This window comes from Coregonus clupeaformis, unplaced genomic scaffold (genome assembly GCF_020615455.1).
Source record: "Coregonus clupeaformis isolate EN_2021a unplaced genomic scaffold, ASM2061545v1 scaf3853, whole genome shotgun sequence".
Classification (NCBI taxonomy): Eukaryota; Metazoa; Chordata; class Actinopteri; order Salmoniformes; family Salmonidae; genus Coregonus; species Coregonus clupeaformis.
The window spans coordinates 11,976-33,762 of record NW_025537307.1 but is presented as its reverse complement, the minus strand read 5'-3'; the positions used below and the strand labels follow the sequence as shown (position 1 = coordinate 33,762).

Genomic DNA, 21,787 nt, shown 5'->3' with positions numbered 1-21,787 from the left:
GATTTTTGAATTTTGTAACGTGGCCTTTTGGGTGTACTTCAGATTATCAGGTGTCTAATTTTCCACTAGATAGCAAAGCCACAAAGTCAAAATTGGATATATCGTAAAAATGCATTAACTAAAATTAGCTTTTTGGTCTGAATTTAAGGTTAGCAGTGTGGTTAAGGTCAGGTTTAGAATCAGATTTTAAGAAGATCAATAGTAGAAATAGGCAGGCTTTATGACTGTGGTAACTAGTGACGACCCTCTGTGTGGCCTTAGCACATTTAAACTATATCAAATAATCAAATAAGATGATAAAAAAAAAAAAAAAAAAATTGAATGACAAAGCTGTAAAACATTATCTTAAATATAAACCATCAACTTAGTGAATACCATGTATATTATTTTGTTACACATTTGTTTTACTATGTCAATATGACTTTGTTGTAACTGTTTTGACGCCAAACTGGTTGGGGTTGTGAAAAAAGTAAATAGTTGGAAGAGTTACAGTTAAATTGAAAATAATGAAATATGGTCTATCCTCTAGAAACTTTAGAGAATATGGACACAGATATAAACAAAGGATACTATATATATGAATATATTTGTAAAAGTTATTAAAGTATAAATTACCGGACACCGTCCTTCATGAACTCAGTGGTGATGCGCATCATGTAGGTGGCTGTCCTCGTCGTCCTTGTAGCTGATGGTGTGGACCCACGGGATGTCCATCATGTTGCTGAGCATCCACTGGAGGAAGCGCTCCTGGGACTCGTGGCGACCTGAGAAGTCATTATCAAAGCCATAGAGCTAGATACAGATAAATCTTTGACATGGTCTTCTCTACTGTATTCATCTCTATGATCAAACAAATATCGTACAATTTGTTCCAATATCCACACCAGCGTACTACTTACAAATGCATTCTAAGTGGTATGTTAGTAGCCAAAGTTGAACCGGTGGTAGTATATACTGTAGCACTGGTATTAGGTACCTCACTCACTAGCTTTGTGGCTGCTTCGAGCTGCTGTTTTTTAGAAAAGGTTTTAGCCTACTTACGATGACGATATGTGGTCGTCTCCCCTACCTTAGTTTAATGCACTTACAAGTCATGTCTGCCAAATTATTAACATGCAAAAAGCCTTTTTGTGACAGGCTACATACACACTCTGGTTTGTCATCGTCAGACCTCGCTTCTTAACACGCTTAACCCGGAAACACCGTTCAACTGACGACCGATGTCACCCTGCAGGCGCCCCGGCCCGCCACAAGGGGTCGCTAGATCGCGATAAGCCAAGTAAATTAATTCTGAAACTCAAGCATTACAGAACACACCAGAGGGTTTTTTATCTTTGCCTGTACTCTGTGAAAAAGTATTGGAAACAACCACCATGAACAAAATTGTCGTCCTAACATTTATTGTAAAAAGGCTCTGCATTCAGGGGGCACAATATATAAAAATACATTTTAAACCCATTTTAAAACAACAGCAGTGGGGATTGAATCACAGAAGGTAATTGACAACTACACAGTGTATATAGATATAAAAATATTGACACTGTTACAGCATTTTCATTTCCTGTTTTAAAACGTAATCATCCAAACAGGGTGTATAAGTACAAACCATAGCTAAATGTTTTGCAACAAAAACTAGCGTTTCTTATTAGACAAACTCAGATATGTCCCTCCCCTTTTCGGCCTGCTTGGAGTAAAGAGACCCATAAATCTGCAGCTCAGTCATCATCCATAAAATAATAGTCCTCTTCTTCCCCACTTTCCACTGAATGGTCCTCCTTGTCAGGGAACATTTCCCACACCACAAAAGAAGAATCATTCTCTGCTGAAACACAAGTAAACATATTATTGAGTGAATAAGGTTTCCAAATTCTCAAGTTCTGCAAGTGTAAAATACATCAATACAAAATCTTCATTCAAAAAAAAGAACACTGACCGGTGTTGCATCTCTTCAAAACACGTTTGGCTGATGGCGTTGGCGTGTACTAGATGGAAAACGCAGAAAAACATTTAATAACATTCTGTACATACCAGTGGAGGCTGCTGAGGGGAGGACGGCTCATAGTAATGGCTGGAACGGAGCGGATGGAATGGATTCAAACGCACGGAAACCATGGAAACCATGTGTTTGATACCATTCCGCTCCAGCTATTACCACGAGCCCATCCTCCCTAATTAAGGTGGCACCAACCTCCTGTGGTATATACATCCTGTTTAACAATAATAATTATATTGGCATATTCATATGACAAAACAATAAAACAGTGAACTACTTTAAAAAGATCTCCCCTCCGGACTATCACCTTTTCCCCAGAGCACTGCACTAGACAGTTGTTCCTGGCATCCTTTACATTTTTTAAATTTTTAGTCATTTAGCAGACGCTCTTATCCAGAGCGACTTACAGTTAAGTGAGTGCATACATTATAATTTTTTTCATACTGGCCCCCCCGTGGGAATCGAACCCACAACACTGGCGTTGCAAACGCCATGCTCTACCAATTGAGCTACATCCTTGAGACGAGTTCATTTTCACAATGGCCCCAGACACACTGTATGTATGACTGAGCCCTTCTTTTGTCGATAAGCTCCTCCTACCTTTGAAGCGGCCCCCAATTTATGCAGCTTCGCCTGGCCTTTTTTCATTCTTTTTTGAAGTTGGTAGATATACTTGTCATCGTTGTCTCTGAAAATGTTTATGAAAAGTTTCTGATTTTACAATGGTGTGAGAAAACCAACATATTTACCGGTAGTACCACCTGTCTTGTAATAACAGTCTACTATGAGTGACTGATTTAAAAAACAAACATGTCAATGAGTACGTTTACAAGCACACTAATAATTTGATATTAAACTGATTATAGCAGAAGGCCAAGTATGGCATCAGTCATGTAAACACCTTACTCTGCTTACCTTACTCTGCTTACCTTACTCGGCGTAAGGTCATAATCGAAGTAAGCATATGCAGATTAAAACTAGGGCTGTCAAAAATAGCGCGTTAACGACGTTAATTAGTTGTTTGCTGTTAATTACGTCAATTTTTTTAACGCATTTCACGCATGCGCAGTGTGACAAATTATTCAGGTCAGGAAAGTGGTTGGGAGCTAGAGGCGAGATGGGGCAAGGTGAGCAAAGTGGGCCTATTGACGGATTCAAATATAAAAAGAATGATGATGGTACAGTTAACAAGTACAAGGTTATTTGCAAGATTTGTAAGAAGGAGTTTCAATTTCACCGGAGCTGTTCAAGCTTGAAGTACCATGTCAACGCCAAACATGCGTTTGCTGGGCCGTCAGATTCAGCAAGTGGTTTGCGCCAGACCACGCTGAATGTTTGCAGGCAATTAACAAAATCAACCTCAGATAATTTGATATCTAGCCACTCCTGCAACCACTGTTCCCTGTGAACGACTTTTCTCAGTTGCAGGTCACATTGTGAACAAGAAAAGGTCAGCTTTACTTTCAGAAAATGTGAACAAGTTAGTTTGCCTCAGCAACTGGCTGAAAGATGATGAAGCTCAGTAGATTTGAAAGGTGATGTTCAAACAAAAAGACCAGTTTCAGTGCAACATGTTATAGTAGTTAGCAACTGGATTTTTGAGCAACTGGATTAAAGAATGGAGGAAAAGGTAAAAGATTGTTCTTTGGTTTGATTTAAAAGTTTTATTGAAAATGTTTTTTTCCACAGATGACTCAAATTGTGCAAAAATGTGGTAGGTCACTGTTATGATTTGACTACATTTATTGCTTTCTGTTCAATTGAATACTGTAAATTGTACATCCTGGTTAAGAGGAATGCCAAAGAGGAAGTGATGGAACATTACAAAGACAAATATTATGGTGTGTAGTATGTTTCAGCTTGATTTAAAACACCATTATTTGGCTGTGTTAATAAACAGACATAATATGAAAATTATGTATCTGTGTCCTGTTATTTATCTTTTGGTATGCATTTCAGAAAAAAAATGGTTAGGATTCAGGTGTAATTGCAAATAGTGATTAATCATGATTAATCCACAGAAAATTCTGATTAATTTGATTAAAAATTTTAATCATTTGACAGCCCTAATTAAAACATCTGGTTTTCTGAGCAACCTTTCCAACTATTAGGACATGACCTTTCCAACTATTAGGACATGACCTTTCCAACTATTAGGACATGACCTTTCCATCTATTAGGACATGACCTTTCCAACTATTAGGACATGACCTTTCCATCTATTAGGACATGACCTTTCCATCTATTAGGACATGACCTTTCCAACTATTAGGACATGACCTTTCCAACTATTAGGACATGACCTTTCCAACTATTAGGACATGACCTTTCCAACTATTAGGACATGACCTTTCCAACTATTAGGACATGACCTTTCCAACTATTAGGACATGACCTTTCCAACTATTAGGACATGACCTTTCCAACTATTAGGACATGACCTTTCCAACTATTAGGACATGACCTTTCCAACTATTAGGACATGACCTTTCCAACTATTAGGACATGACCTTTCCAACTATTAGGACATGACCTTTCCAACTATTAGGACATGACCTTTCCAACTATTAGGACATGACCTTTCCAACTATTAGGACATGACCTTTCCAACTATTAGGACATGACCTTTCCAACTATTAGGACATGACCTTTCCAACTATTAGGACATGACCTTTCCAACTATTAGGACATGACCTTTCCAACTATTAGGACATGACCTTTCCAACTATTAGGACATGACCTTTCCAACTATTAGGACATGACCTTTCCATCTATTAGGACATGACCTTTCCAACTATTAGGACATGACCTTTCCAACTATTAGGACATGACCTTTCCAACTATTAGGACATGACCTTTCCATCTATTAGGACATGACCTTTCCAACTATTAGGACATGACCTTTCCAACTATTAGGACATGACCTTTCCAACTATTAGGACATGACCTTTCCAACTATTAGGACATGACCTTTCCAACTATTAGGACATGACCTTTCCAACTATTAGGACATGACCTTTCCAACTATTAGGACATGACCTTTCCAACTATTAGGACATGACCTTTCCAACTATTAGGACATGACCTTTCCAACTATTAGGACATGACCTTTCCAACTATTAGGACATGACCTTTCCAACTATTAGGACATGACCTTTCCAACTATTAGGACATGACCTTTCCAACTATTAGGACATGACCTTTCCATCTATTAGGACATGACCTTTCCAACTATTAGGACATGACCTTTCCATCTATTAGGACATGACCTTTCCAACTATTAGGACATGACCTTTCCAACTATTAGGACATGACCTTTCCATCTATTAGGACATGACCTTTCCAACTATTAGGACATGACCTTTCCAACTATTAGGACATAACCTTTCCAACTATTAGGACATGACCTTTCCAACTATTAGGACATGACCTTTCCAACTATTAGGACATGAACAGCTTAATCGCCGTTCCAGCAGTGTATTTGATCTGTGTATGTGCTAGCACCGGTACCTTCCTAATATGGAGTTACACCTTCCTAATATGGAGTTACACCTTCCTAATATGGAGTTACACCTTCCTAATATGGAGTTACACCTTCCTAATATGGAGTTACACCTTCCTAATATGGAGTTACACCTTCCTAATATGGAGTTACACCTTCCTAATATGGAGTTACACCTTCCTAATATGAAGTTACACCTTCCTAATATGGAGTTACACCTTCCTAATATTGAGTTGCGCATGTAAACGTTTAAACCAACTATTATATTAATCTGACTATCCACAATAATCATATTGTTGTGCATGTAACCGTGCTCAATGAACATAACAGCGCACATTACAAATGAAATGCAGTATTCAAATCACTCATTACTATAAGCAGTGATTGGGTTAGCCTTTCCTTTCAGAATATATGCCATTTTAGCAGACGCTTTTATCCAAAGCAACTTAGTCATGCATGCATCTTACGTACGGGTGGTCCCGGGAATCGAACCCACTATCCTGGCATTGCAAGTGCCATGCTCTACCAACTGAGCTATAGAGGACCACCATGTCGGTGGGATAGTTGCATTTACCTGTTCACCGAGCCCATCATGCCGGGCGTGATGTGGAGACACTGAGGAGTTTTCACTGATGGGAAGCGTGATGAGCTGGGGGTTTGTGGGTCTTGCTCAGAGCGCATGAACACATCCTCTTTCCCTTTGGGAGACACTGTGGGCAACTGATTCACAAGAGAGCACATTCAGTTCGGGCACCCCATTTCTGATTGCTACAAGATTGTTGTTAAGCGGTCAGCCGTCTTGAAATATCAATTTGGTACCCAAGCTTTTAGACATGGGAGAGAAGCAATCTATCAGCTGTTGTTAAATATACATTTTGCACATGTGAGCAACATGACAATCTATCTCTAAATGTTTGTTAATGACACAGCTGTCGGAAGAATACAATACAACTGCAGTGTGCGGAGACTTCTTTGAATTTTGCTGAATGTATTCTTTGACCTGTATTCTTTGACCTCCAGCACCACATAATGTACATATATGAAGAAAAAAAAGATATGCAATATTTTCCTTAAGAAACTCAAAACCCGGCAACATTGCTGAGTGGTTGAAACGGCGCAGCCCGGGGGGAAACGCACCTTGACCCGCTTGTTCTGCATGGGCGAGCTGTTGAAGATGTCATCGTGGTCATCCTTGGCCACCACCATGGCAACGTTCACCCAGAAGTCATTTGTGTGTTTGGGAAGTGACGTCACAGCCCTGAAAGCCAAACGTACGCACAAGAAGTTGACATACACTCGTGTTTCTGTATAAACAAGGCAATTGCCACACATTTAAACGTGCTAGCTAATTTGAAACTTTTCTTCAACATTGTGCATTATAAAAAAGGAGGCTATTGTTTAACCAGAGTTGAGTAAACCGAGTGATGCATGTGACGCACGCAATGCATTGGATAACATACTTTCTCATCTACTTCAAATATTATGGTTATTTGGCTGCTCACTGCCATTTGCTTGTACAAAATGCCAATATGTAGACAATTGTAGCAAACTTACTCATGTAGTCTCAACAGTTGTGTCTCTGTCCACTGATCTCCATTTCCTTCCTTTTCTCTCTGCTGAACCCTGAGGAATTTGCTGCCCTTTCCCCTCAGTGTCTGCGGGCCAGCCCTTTTACTCAATTCACTCTTCCGGTCGTCCTGGGAAGTCGACGAATCACTCGATGCTGCCTTGGAGTCTTCCGGAACCCTTCCACGTGTCCTCTTACCCCGTGGCTTTATGGGTCCCGATTTGAATGCCTTGGGTTTTTTCTTCTGCGTGAAGTCGTCATCGGACTGGGACTCTCCGGCAGTACCGCGACCACCGTCCTGAACGTTCCTACTCCTACCCACGGAGGCTGAAACGGTCTTTGTGGGCGCAGGTTTCCCTGTGTCTTTCCTTTCCATCACGATGTCATCCCAGAGTTTCGCTGGGAGCTTCTTCTGAGGACTGACCCTATTCTTTGACATATCAAGCACTCTCGGAGGGCCTACTTTTTTTGAACCCTTGACTCGTTTCCCCGGTAACAGCTCTGAGGATGTATTGGCGTTGTCCGAGTTGTCATCGGCGCTCTGTTTGTTAGCGCCCTGGCGAGAGCGACGTGGACGGGTCGGGAATTGCGGGGCAGGGTCTGCGTACGCGGCCGGCGCTGCTGCACCCTGAAACCTTGGGCTGGTCTTCCTGGGCCGTCCCCGGTGCTTGGGAGAGAGGATCACATCAGATTTGGACCTCTGAGATGCTGGGCTCACCCTCTTGGGTCTTCCTCTGCCCCTGTGAGAGGGGTTCTCTGGCATAGACCACTGAGAGTTTGGACTGGCTTTCTTCGGTCTTCCTCTGCCCCTGTGAGAGGGGTTCTCGGGCTTAGACCACTCAGAGTTTGGACTGGCTTTCTTGGGTCTTCCTCTGCCCCTGTGAGAGGGGTTCTCGGGCTTAGACCACTGAGAGTTTGGACTGGCTTTCTTGGGTCTTCCTCTGCCCCTGTGAGAGGGGTTCTCTGGCATAGACCACTGAGAGTTTGGACTGGCTTTCTTGGGTCTTCCTCTGCCCCTGTGAGAGGGGTTCTCTGGCATAGACCACTCAGAGTTTGGACTGGCTTTCTTGGGTCTTCCTCTGCCCCTGTGAGAGGGGTTCTCGGGCTTAGACCACTCAGAGTTTGGACTGGCTTTCTTGGGTCTTCCTCTGCCCCTGTGAGAGGGGTTCTCTGGCATAGACCACTGAGAGTTTGGACTGGCTTTCTTGGGTCTTCCTCTGCCCCTGTGAGAGGGGTTCTCGGGCTTAGACCACTCAGAGTTTGGACTGGCTTTCTTGGGTCTTCCTCTGCCCCTGTGAGAGGGGTTCTCTGGCATAGACCACTCAGAGTTTGGACTGGCTTTCTTGGGTCTTCCTCTGCCCCTGTGAGAGGGGTTCTCGGGCTTAGACCACTCAGAGTTTGGACTGGCTTTCTTGGGTCTTCCTCTGCCCCTGTGAGAGGGGTTCTCGGGCTTAGACCACTCAGAGTTTGGACTGGCTTTCTTGGGTCTTCCTCTGCCCCTGTGAGAGGGGTTCTCGGGCTTAGACCACTCAGAGTTTGGACTGGCTTTCTTGGGTCTTCCTCTGCCCCTGTGAGAGGGGTTCTCTGGCATAGACCACTGAGAGTTTGGACTGGCTTTCTTCGGTCTTCCTCTGCCCCTGTGAGAGGGGTTCTCGGGCTTAGACCACTCAGAGTTTGGACTGGCTTTCTTGGGTCTTCCTCTGCCCCTGTGAGAGGGGTTCTCGGGCTTAGAGCACTGAGAGTTTGGACTGGCTTTCTTCGGTCTTCCTCTGCCCCTGTGAGAGGGGTTCTCGGGCTTAGACCACTCAGAGTTTGGACTGGCTTTCTTGGGTCTTCCTCTGCCCCCGTGAGAGGAGTTCTCCAAAGACATGGACCTGTGAGGCTCTGGGCTGGCCTTCTTGGGCCTTTCGGGGCCCCTGGAAAGGGCGTTGTCTTCAGCCTTACACCGCCAAGACTCAGGGGCCGTGTGAGGGGGGTTCTCCTCTGGCTTCAACCTCAGAGGCCTGTGATAAGCCTTCACCTTTCTCAGTGGCACAGTCTCCTCGTCACTGGTGTCACCTCGCAGCCTCTCTGTAGAACATCACACTGTCAAATACAATGTAGTACCCATCTTTGTTGCAGCTGGAATATGAGGATAAATGCATTCCCAAGCTTATGTATAGAAAAACAACATACCTTCCGCTGGAGGTAAGAACACCTTGGCCGGTTTTGGTGGTCCGTCTAACAATGCTCTGGCTACAGGTGTACTGACTTGCTGAGAAAGTAGGGAAATAGCATATCAATTAATTATTTTACCAGGTAAGTTGACTGAGAACACATTCTCATTTACAGCAACGACCTGGGGAATAGTTACAGGGGAGAGGAGGGGGGATGAATGAGCCAATTGGAAGCTGGGGATGATTAGGAGGCCATGATGGTATGAGGGCCAGATTGGGAATTTAGCCAGGACACCTACGTTAACACCCCTACTCTTACAACAAGTGCCATGGGATCTTTAGTGACCACAGAGAGTCAGGACACCTGTTTAACGTCCCATCCGAAAGACGGCATCCTGCACAGGGCATTGTCCCCAATCACTGCCCTGGGGCATTGGGATATTATAATTTTTTAGACCAGAGGAAAGAGTGCCTCCTACTGGCCCTCATCCAGGGACCGACCAGGACCAACCCTGCTTAGCTTCAGAGGCAAGGCAGCAGTGGGATGCAGGGTGGTCTGGTCTCCCATCCAGGGACCGACCAGGACCAACCCTGCTTAGCTTCAGAGGCAAGGCAGCAGTGGGATGCAGGGTGGTCTGGTCTCCCATCCAGGGACCGACCAGGACCAACCCTGCTTAGCTTCAGAGGCAAGGCAGCAGTGGGATGCAGGGTGGTCTGGTCTCCCATCCAGGGACCGACCAGGACCAACCCTGCTTAGCTTCAGAGGCAAGGCAGCAGTGGGATGCAGGGTGGTCTGGTCTCCCATCCAGGGACCGACCAGGACCAACCCTGCTTAGCTTCAGAGGCAAGGCAGCAGTGGGATGCAGGGTGGTCTGGTCTCCCCATCCAGGGACCGACCAGGACCAACCCTGCTTAGCTTCAGAGGCAAGGCAGCAGTGGGATGCAGGGTGGTCTGGTCTCCCATCCAGGGACCGACCAGGACCAACCCTGCTTAGCTTCAGAGGCAAGGCAGCAGTGGGATGCAGGGTGGTCTGGTCTCCCATCCAGGGACCGACCAGGACCAACCCTGCTTAGCTTCAGAGGCAAGGCAGCAGTGGGATGCAGGGTGGTCTGGTCTCCCATCCAGGGACCGACCAGGACCAACCCTGCTTAGCTTCAGAGGCAAGGCAGCAGTGGGATGCAGGGTGGTCTGCTGCTGGTATCACTCTACAACATTGTGTCCCAAACCTCTGATTTCGCCCAGCCGTTCCGCTTGTTGGATGTATTCCACAACTAGAACACCTGATTCAACTAACGAAGGCCTTGGTGATTAGTGGATTGGCTGGGGATACAGTGCTCTACAATAGAAAACTAAACGAAGCAGAGCACCACGGAGCAGCAGCTTACAGAGTAAAGCATAGACGACTGGTCATAACCCCCATGAATGGTGACGTTCATGTTGCAATCCAAGACGACTCTGGCCCCTTTCCAGTACTCCAGAGGGGTTTTGAGAAGCCGGACACTCCAGGAAACCTTAGCACTGCTCACCGCACTGGTGGCACTGCAAGGAGCAGCTGTAGGACAAGGTAGATTAAACATAAAACAGGATGGTTATCGCTACCTTTACAGAGAAATACCAACCAATCAAATCTTTGATAAAACAAGAGACATGAGTACTACCAGTATAAATACAGTGAGCATTTGTGATGCCAACTTTTGGACTCACGTGTCTTCGTGGCGTTTGGCATTTGGGATGTGGAAGACTGCTTCTTGGTGGAGAGGTGTTTTTGGTTCTGGGGTGTTGCCAGGTCCTTACTCCCCTTTTTAGAATTTTCAGCTTCTGAACTGCATTTGTCATTAAAAACAATTGAAGACAAAGCAGAAACACTGGATGTTAACACAACAGATATGACTACAACACTTAGTTAAACCCGAGTAGCCGAACAGAGAGAGATGTGTTTTTTTTTTTTTTTTTTTTTGAAAATGGAGAACAAGCTATGAAGGAAAAATAGGAGTTTTCAAATCAAATTGTATTTGTCACATGCACCGAATACAACTGCTGTAGACCTTACCATGAAATGCTTACTTACGAGCCCTTAACCAACAATGTAGAGGTTTTTTTTTAAAGTTCAAAAAATTTGCTAAATAAACTAATGGAAAAACAGTAACACAATAAAATAACAATAACAAGGCTATATACAGGTTGTACCGGTACCGAGTCAATGTGCGGGGCACAGGTTAGTCCAGGTAATATGTACACTGCTCAAAAAAATAAAGGGAACACTTAAACAACACATCCTAGATCTGAATGAATGAAATAATCTTATTAAATACTTTTTTCTTTACATAGTTGAATGTGCTGACAACAAAATCACACAAAAAATGATCAATGGAAATCAAATGTATCAACCCATGGAGGTCTGGATTTGGAGTCACCCTCAAAATTAAAGTGGAAAACCACACTACAGGCTGATCCAACTTTGATGTAATGTCCTTAAACAGGTCAAAATGAGGCTCAGTAGTGTGTGTGGCCTCCACGTGCCTGTATGACCTCCCTACAACGCCTGGGCATGCTCCTGATGAGGTGGCGGATGGTCTCCTGAGGGATCTCCTCCCAGACCTGGACTAAAGCATCCGCCAACTCCTGGACAGTCTGTGGTGCAAAGTGGCGTTGGTGGATGGAGCGAGACATGATGTCCCAGATGTGCTCAATTGGATTCAGGTCTGGGGAACGGGCGGGCCAGTCCATAGCATCAATGCCTTCCTCTTGCAGGAACTGCTGACACACTCCAGCCACATGAGGTCTAGCATTGTCTTGCATTAGGAGGAACCCAGGGCCAACCGCACCAGCATATGGTCTCACAAGGGGTCTGAGGATCTCATCTCGGTACCTAATGGCAGTCAGGCTACCTCTGGCGAGCACATGGAGGGCTGTGCGGCCCCCCAAAGAAATGCCACCCCACACCATGACTGACCCACCGCCAAACCGGTCATGCTGGAGGATGTTGCAGGCAGCAGAACGTTCTCCACGGTGTCTCCAGACTCTGTCACGTCTGTCACATGTGCTCAGTGTGAACCTGCTTTCATCTGTGAAGAGCACAGGGCGCCAGTGGCGAATTTGCCAATCTTGGTGTTCTCTGGCAAATGCCAAACGTCCTGCACGGTATTGGGCTATAAGCACAACCCCCACCTGTGGACGTCAGGCCCTCATACCACCCTCATGGAGTCTGTTTCTGACCGTTTGAGCAGACATGCACATTTGTGGCCTGCTGGAGGTCATTTTGCAGGGCTCTGGCAGTGCTCCTCCTGCTCCTCCTTGCACAAAGGCGGAGGTAGCAGTCCTGCTGCTGGGTTGTTGCTCTCCTACGGCCTCCTCCACGTCTCCTGATGTACTGGCCTGTCTCCTGGTAGCGCCTCCATGCTCTGGACACTACGCTGACAGACACAGCAAACCTTCTTGCCACAGCTCGCATTGATGTGCCATCCTGGATGAGCTGCACTACCTGAGCCACTTGTGTGGGTTGTAGACTCCATCTCATGCTACCACTAGAGTGAAAGCACCACCAGCATTCAAAAGTGACCAAAACATCAGCCAGGACGCATAGGAACTGAGAAGTGGTCTGTGGTCACCACCTGCAAAACCAGTCCTTTATTGGGGGGTGTCTTGCTAATTGCCTATAATTTCCACCTGTTGTCTATTCCATTTGCACAGCAGCATGTGAAATGTATTGTCAATCAGTGTTGCTTCCTAAGTGGACAGTTTGATTTCACAGAAGTGTGATTGACTTGGAGTTACATTGTGTTGTTTAAGTGTTCCCTTTATTTTCTTGAGCAGTGTATATGTAGGTCGGGGTAAAGTGACTATGCATTGATAATAAACAAAAAGTAGCAGCAGTGTATGTGAAGAGTGTGAAGGAATGTGAATGTGTGTATCTGTTTTGTGTGGGTGTCCACGTGTGTGTGTTGTAGTATGTGTGAGTGTGTGGTTAGAGTCTAGTGAGTGTACACTGAGACGGTGAAAGAGAGTCAGTGCTAAAAATTATAATACAATAATGGGGTCAATGCAAATAGTCCGGGTAGCAAATTTGATTAAGTGTTCAGCAGTCTTATGGCTTGTTCAGGAGCCTTTTGGTCCCAGACTTGGCGCTCCGGTACCAGAGAGAACAGTCTATGACTTTGGTGGCTGGAGTCTGACAATTTTTAGGGCCTACCTCTGACACCGCCTGGTATAGAGGTCCTGGATGGCATGAAGCTCTGTCCCAGTAATGTACTGGGCCATACGCACTACCCTCTGTAGTGCCTTGCGGTCGAATGCCAAGCAGTTGCCATACCAAGCGGTGATGCAACCAGTCAGGATGTTCTCGATGGTGCAGCTGTATAACTTTTTGAGGATCTGAGGACCCATGCCAAACATTTTCAGCCATGCCCTCTTCATGACGGTTGGTGTTTGGACCATGATAGGGCCTTAGTGACACCAAGGAACTCGAAGCTCTCGACCAGCTCCACTGCAGTCCCGTCGATGTGAATGGGGGCGTGCTCGGTCGTCCGTTTCCTGTAGTCCACGATCAGCTGCTTTGTCTTGCTGATATTGAGGCAGAGGTTGTTGTCCACACTGCCAGGTCTCATTGTCGTCGGTGATCAGGCCTACCACCGTTGTGTCGTCTGCTAACTTGATGGTGTTGGATTCGTGCGTGGCCATGCAGTCGTGGGTGAACAGGGAGTACAGGAGGGGATTAAGCATGCACCCGAGGGGCCCCCGTGTTGAGGGTCAGTGTGGCAGATGTGTTGTTACCTACCCTCACCAGCTGGTGGCGGCCCGTCAGGAAGTACAAGATCCAGTTGCAGACGGAGATGTTCAGTCCCAGGGTCCTTAGCTTAGTAATGAGCTTTGAGGGCACTATGCTGTTGAACGCTGAGCTGTAGTCAATGAATAGCATTCTCACGTAGCTGTTCCTTTTGTCCAGATGGGAAAGGGCAGTGTGGAGTGCGATAGAGATTGCGTCATCTGTGGATCTTTTGGTGCGGTATCCGAATTTAAGTGGGTCCAGGGTGTCTGGGATAATGGTGTTGAGGTGAGCCATAACCAGTCTTTCAAATCATTGGATGGCTACAGATGTGAGTGCTACGGAGCGATAGTCATTTAGACAGGTTATCTTGGCGTTTCTGGGCACAGGGACTATGGTGGTCTGCTTGAAACATGTAGGTATTACAGACTCAGTCAGGGACAGGTTGAAAATGTCAGTGAAGACACTTTCCAGCTGGTAGCGCATGCTCTGAGTACGCGTCCTGGTAATCCATATGGTCCTGGAGCCTTCTGAATGTTAACTGGTTTAAAGGTCTTACTACATGCTCTGAGTACGCGTCCTGGTAATCCGTCTGGTCCTGGGGCCTTCTGAACGTTAACTGGTTTAAAGGTCTTACTACATGCTCTGAGTACGCGTCCTGGTAATCCGTCTGGTCCTGGGGCTTTGTGAATGTTGACCTGTTTAAAGGTCCTACTCACAGTTTTGGTGCAGGTACAGTTGACTAGCGCAAAAATAATAGTGGATACTGTTGAAAATAACATCCTATGTAACTTATCGATCCCCCCCCCCCCCAAGCATCTCAGATTAGGAGCGTTGATCTAGGATCAGTTTGGCCTTTTCGGTCACATGGGGACCTGATCCTAATCGGCCCTGACCACAGAGACACAACTTACCCATTTGGCTCGGACAAAAAGCGCTCAAGGTATTTCTTCCAATTCTTTGGGAAGCCAAAGAGAAACTTCTTCAACAGCCATGTTGGGAGTTCTGGACGAGGAGAAAGGCACAAAAACAAGAATAAATAATGTATTTATTTAACTCATTTTCGGTTAATTGAAAATGAAACCTTGTTTAAAATCTCTTTCTCAAACAGGCAATACAGAGATGGTAACAAAAGAATTGTTATCCCCCAGAAAATACAATAAACATTACAACTAATATTATGGTTGAACTCAAATGTACTGGTTGATAAAATACCTGTATTTATGGAAAATGTGTTTGAAAAGGGAGTTTTGTTTTTAAATTAAATTGTAAATTGGAATGGTAGCGTTGTCTTACATGGAGCTATCGGATATGTATGGGATGGTCTGCTCAATACAAGATTTCAACCAATTGATTACAGCATTACCCCAAAAATGGAGGAGGCAGTGGGAGGAGGTAGTGGTCTGTCTGCCCAATATAAAGGATCAAAACTGGCGGAGGAACACAAATAACATAAATAGGAAAGTATAGCAGTTTCATTTGAGGACCAGGATGTTGACAGCTGTGCCATACAGAGATTTTTGATGTACCGATTCCATGGCACAGTGTGTAGTGACATCAGAAAGTATTCATACCCCTCGACTGTTTGGAGATCTTGTTGTGTTACAGCCTGAATTTAAAATGGATTCAATTGAGATTTGTGTCACTGGCCTACACACAATACTAATGAAGAGTATCATAAAATACATTTTTTTAAAACAGCAAGGGGTGGCGGTACTTGGATCGTTATTTTTTTTAATGCTAGTGCCTTAAAAAAAATTGCAATATTTTGAGAATAAAGAGGCATTCTTTTTTCGAGAATAAACTAACGTATGGGCAAAACAAACAAATGGCTATCGATGTAATGATCTAATAAACTCATTCAAAACAGGCGTCACTGTGCACTCACGCTTATCAATCTAATAACTTGCACACCACCAGGTTTCCCCCTGGCAATTTCAGACTAGGCATACACTCTTCTAACGCCCCATGGTGTGTTCTTGGCACTGAACGCAAAGAGCTTGGGTTGAGTCCCTGTCAGTCTGCCCTCCGAATTCGCTACAAAGTTCTGCTGCGTAGCCTAGATGAACACCTTGCAAAAAAATCTGTGCGTAATGGAAATTATCTTGGGATCCTGGCTATGCGTGTGTATGTATCACATGTCAAACTGCTCTCCAAATTAGCTGCAACACCGCTATTTTCAGCACACTATAAACCAAATAGCGGACCACTAGATTGAGTACCTTAAACCTGTAGGCTAATCTTACGTTACACAGTGGTCAAGTGAAAGTACCTATCCAACCGCTGTGGGAGGAATGAACAATGAAAGCAAGGGTTTTACACAAGTGTCTGTGGGAGAAGGCAACTCAAGGACCACTCCTGCAGGCGCAAACCAGCTAATCTGAGGCGCTGTTTGAATATATTCATGGCTGGTCTAAATACAGGCCTATTAGATAAATGATGATAGGCTATAAAGAAATAATCACTGATCTGTCATGACTTTTATTTCACCTTTATTTAACCAGGTAAGCCAGTTGAGAACAAGTTCTCATTTACAACTGCGACCTGGCCAAGATAAAGCAAAGCAGTGCGATAAAAACAACAACAACACAGAGTTACGTATGGAATAAACTAAACGTACAGTCAATAACACAATAGAACATCTATATACAGTGTGTGCAAATGTTGTAAGTTCTGGAGGTAAGGCAATAAATAGGCCATAGTGCAAAATAATTACAATTTAGTATTAACACTGGAGTGATAGATGTGCAGAAGATGATGTGCAAATAGAGATACTGGGGTGCAAATGAGCAAAATAAATAATGTAAATAACAATATGGGGATGAGGTAGTTGGGTGGGCTAATTACAGATGGGCTCTGTACAGGTGCAGTGATCGGTAAGCTGCTCTGACAACTGATGCTTAAAGTTAGTGAGGGAGATAAGTGTCTCCAGCTTCAGAGATTTTTGCAGTTCGTTCCAGTCATTGGCAGCAGAGAACTGGAAGGAATGGCAGCCAAAGGAGGTGTTGGCTTTGGGGATGACCAGTGAGATATACCTGCTGGAGCGCATACTACGGGTGTGTGTTGCTATGGTGACCAATGATCTAAGATAAGGCGGGGATTTGCCTAGAAGTGATTTATAGATGACCTGGAGCCAGTGTGTTTGGCAACGAATATGTAGTGAGGGCCAGCCAACGAGAGCGTACAGGTCACAGTGGTGGGTAGTATATGGGGCTTTGGTGACAAAACGGATGGCACTATGATAGACTACATCCAATTTGCTGAGTAGAGTGTTGGAGGCTATTTTGTAAATGACATCGCCGAAGTCAAGGATCGGTAGGATTGTCAGTTTTACGAGGGCATGTTTAGCAGCATGAGTGAAGGAGGCTTTGTTGCGAAATAGGAAGCCGATTCTAGATGTAACTTTGGATTGGAGATGCTTAATGTGAGTCTGGAAGGAGAGTTTACAGTCTAACCAGACACCTAGGTATTTGTAGTTGTTCACATATTCTAAGTCAGACCCGCCGAGAGTAGTGATTCTAGTCGGGCAGGCTGGTGCAAGCAGCGTTCGATTGAAGAGCATGCATTTAGTTTTACTAGCGTTTAAGAGCAGTTGGAGGCCACGGAAGGAGTGTTGTATGGCATTGAAGCTCGTTTGGAGGTTTGTTAACACAGTGTCCAATGAAGGGCCAGATGTTTACAAAATGGTGTCGTCTGCGTAGAGGTGGATCTGAGAGTCACCAGCAGCAAGAGCGACATCATTGATATAGACAGAGAATAGAGTCTGCCCGAGAATTGAACCCTGTGGCACCCCCATAGAGACTGCCAGAGGTCCAGACAACAGGCCCTCCAATTTGACACATTGAACTCTATCTGAGAAGTAGTTGGTGAACCAGGCGAGGCAGTCATTTGAGAAACCAAGGCTATTTAGTCTGCCAATAAGAATGCGGTGATTGACAGAGTCAAAAGCCTTGGCCAGGTCGATGAAGACGGCTGCACAGTACTGTCTTTAATCGATCGCGGTTATTATATCATTTAGGACCTTGAGCGTGGCTGAGGTGCACCCATGACCAGCTCGGAAACCAGATTGCATAGCAGAGAAGGTACGGTGGGATTCGAAATGGTTGGTGATCTGTTGGTTAACTTGGCTTTCAAATACCTTCGAAAGGCAGGATGGATATAGGTCTGTAACAGTTTGAATCTAGGAGGGGATGACCGCGGCAGCTTTCCAATCTCTGGGGATCTCAGACGATACGAAAGAGAGGTTGAACAGGCTAGTAATAGGGGTTGCGACAATTTCGGCGGCTAATTTTAGAAAGAAAGGGTCCAGATTGTCTAGCCCATCTGATTTGTAGGGGTCCAGATTTAGCAGCTCTTTCAGGACATCAGCTATCTGAATTTGGGTGAAGGAGAAGCAGGGGGGGCATGGGCAAGTTGCAGCAGAGGGTGCAGAGCTGGTGGCCGGGGTAGGGGTAGCCAGGTGGAAAGCATGACCAGCCATAGCAAAATGCTTATTGAAATTCTCGATTGTCGTCGATTTATCGGTGGTGACAGTGTTACCTAGCCTCAGTGCAGTGGGTAGCTGGGAGGAGGTGCTCTTATTCTCCATGGACTTTACAGTGTCCCAAAACTTTTTGGAGTTAGTGCTACAGGATGCACATTTCTGTTTGAAAAAGCTAGCCATTGCTTTCTTAACTGATTGTGTATATTGTTTCCAGACTTCCCTGAAAAGTTGCATATCGCGGGGGCTGTTCGATGCTAATGCAGTACGCCACAGGATGTTTTTGTGCTGGTCAAGGGCAGTCAAGTCTGGGGTGAACCAGGGGCTATATCTGTTCTTAGTTCTGAATTTTTTGAATGGGGTATGCTTATTTAAGATGGAGAGGAAAGTACTTTTGAAGAACATCCAGGCATCCTCTACTGACGGAATGAGGTCAATATCCATCCAGGATACCCGGGCCAGGTCAATTAGAAAGGCCTGCTCGCTGAAGTGTTTTAGGGAGCGTTTGACAGTGATGAGGGGTGGTCGTTTGACCGCAGATCCATTACGGACGCAGGCAATGAGGCAGTGATCGCTGAGATCCTGGTTGAAGACAGCGGAGGTGTATTTAGAGGGTAAATTAGTCAGGATGATATCTATGAGGGTGCCCATGTTTATGGATTTAGGGTTGTACCTGGTAGGTTCCTTGATAATTTGTGTGAGATTGAGGGCATCTAGTTTAGATTGTAGGACGGCCGGGGTGTTAAGCATATCCCAGTTTAGGTCACCAAGCAGTACGAACTCTGAGGATAGATGGGGGGCAAGCAATTCACATATGGTGTCCAGGGCACAACTGGGGTCTGTAGCAAGCGGCAACAGTGAGAGACTTATTTCTGGAAAGGTGGATTTTTAGAAGTAGAAGCTCAAACTGTTTGGGCACAGACCTGGATAGTATGATAGAGCTCTGCAGGCTCTCTCTACAGTAGATTGCAACTCCGCCCCCTTTGGCAGATCTATTTAGACGGAAAATGTTATAGTTTGGGATGGACATTTCTGAATAGCCTAGCATAATATCTCCTTTAACTAACAATCTATCGGTAATGTCTTCAAGGATGGAAGGAATGAAGGAGGTTTTCCCAAAACAGGGACATCGTCTCCGTTACAGGCTATTTGTCTCGGCTATACCGCTAATTTAGGCTCCCACTGGTTCACCTTATAGAGGATAATGGCTAGACTGGTTGGCTGTTAGGTTAAAATAATGTAATGTAAAATTACTGTCTCAAATCAAATGTTATTTGTCACACGCGCCGCATCCAACAGGTGTAGACCTTACAGTGAAACACTTACTTACAAGCCCTTAACCAACAATGCAGTAATAGCAATAGTTTTCAGACGGGGCTTTATCCAAACCCCTGCCCTGTGGCTATGCAAGGTCCATGACAAGGGTTTGGGGGCAGCCCTTGAGCCCCACGGGGACGTGCAATCCTTCTCCACACAATCCGTGACCTACATTCACAAGACAATAAAACACAGGCTTATGAGGCTACTTCATTGGAAGTAGGCCTCATTAACATCGACGGGGCTGTAGTGGAGCGGGTCGATAGTTTCAAGTTCCTTGGTGTCCACATCACCAAAGTATCATGGTCCAAACACACCAAGACAGTCGTGAAGAGGGCACGACAACACCTTTTCCCCCTTAGGAGACTGAAAATATTTGGCATGGGTCCCCAGATCCTCAAAAAGTTCTACAGCTGCACCAGAGAGCATCCTGACCGGTTCCATCACCGCCTGGTATGGAAACTGCTCGGCATCCAACCGTAAGGCGCTACAGAGGGTAGTGCGTACGGCCCAGTACATCACTGGGGCAAAGCTTCCTGCCATCCAGGACCTCTATACTAGGCGGTGTCAGAGAAAGGCCCAAAACATTGTCAAAGACTCCAGCCACCCTAGTCATAGACTGTTCTCTCTGCTACCGCACGGCAAGCGGTACTGGAGCGCCAAGTCTAGGTAAAAAAAGCTCCTTAACAGCTATAAGAACAATTAATTAAATGGCCACCCAGACTATTTACATTGACCCCCCCCGTTTATTTTTACACTGCTGCTACTCGCTGTTTATTATCTATGCATAGTCACTTTACCCCTACCTACATGTACAAATTACCTCGACTAACCTGTACCCCCGCACATTGACTCAGTACCGGTACCCCCTGTATATAGTCTCGTTATTGTTATGTCATTTTACTGTGTTACTTTTTATTTTATACTTTATTTTATTTAGTAAATATTTTGGCAACACATTTCTTGAACGGCATTGTTGTTTGAGGGCTTGTAAGTAAGCATTTCACGGTAAGGTCTACACCTGTTGTATTCGGCGTATGTGACAATCAAAATGTGATTTCATTTGATACACACAACTCCATGTCTCTTTGCAGTCTGACAACGCGCCATGAACGTTAGAATGGTATTGCTTTGGGGATTCAGTGTGTGTGTGTGACGCCTGTTTGAACGAGTGTATTAGACCACCCCCCCCACCCACCCACAACACCCACCTGTCTCTACCTCATCCGAGTGGTTCCTCCTTCTGAAAATAATCTGTGGCACAACATCTTCCAGGTCCTAATAGGCCTACTTATAATAATATGGTTATTTTGTGCTAAAAGAGAAAGTATGTCCTTGTTACTGAAGCCAATTCTAAAGTATAGTTTCACCAGGTCATCTAACTGCAGGCATTTCAATGGTGGCACGCACAGCAACAGGGAGGGAGCCAGTGAGACATGAAAATAAATAATAATATGCCATTTAGCAGACGCTTTTATCCAAAGCGACTTACATTTATGCGTGCATACATCATTTTTTTTTTTGTGTATGGGTGGTCCCGGGGATCGAACCCACTACCTTGGCGTTACAAGCGCCGTGCTCTACCATGAGACATGAGGTTAACCAAATCCCCTACTTTAATCTTGAAATATAACTGCAACTTTATTCTTAAAATGTTGATCTATGGCAAGACTTGAAAATGGCTGTCTAGCAATGGTCAACAACCAACTTGCCACAGCTTGAAGAATTTGAAAAAATGAACAGAGACTTACCCAAAAAGCTGAAATCGCTGCCAAAGATGATTCTAACATGTATTGACTCAGGGGTGTGAATCCTTATGTAAATGAGGTATTTATGTATTTCATTTTCAATAAATTTGCTAAAAATTCTAAAAACATGTTTTCACTTTGTCATTATGGGGTATTGTGTGTAGATGGGTGAGAGAAAAAATCTATCAATTTTGAATTAAGACTAACACCACCATTTGGAAAAAGTCAAGGGGTATGAATACTTTCTGAAGGCACTGTATG

At 44.8% G+C, this 21,787-nt stretch overlaps 1 long non-coding RNA gene across 1 annotated transcript; it reads right to left on the bottom strand.

The window, feature by feature from the left end:
- Positions 1 to 1,558: 1,558 nt before the first annotated feature.
- On the bottom strand, positions 1,559 to 2,646 carry LOC123490407. The gene is made up of 3 exons (XR_006660938.1): positions 2,594 to 2,646; positions 1,934 to 1,982; positions 1,559 to 1,822 (listed from the first exon to the last, which is right to left on the bottom strand). It is a non-coding gene; the product is annotated as an uncharacterized LOC123490407 (long non-coding RNA).
- Positions 2,647 to 21,787: the final 19,141 nt, after the last annotated feature.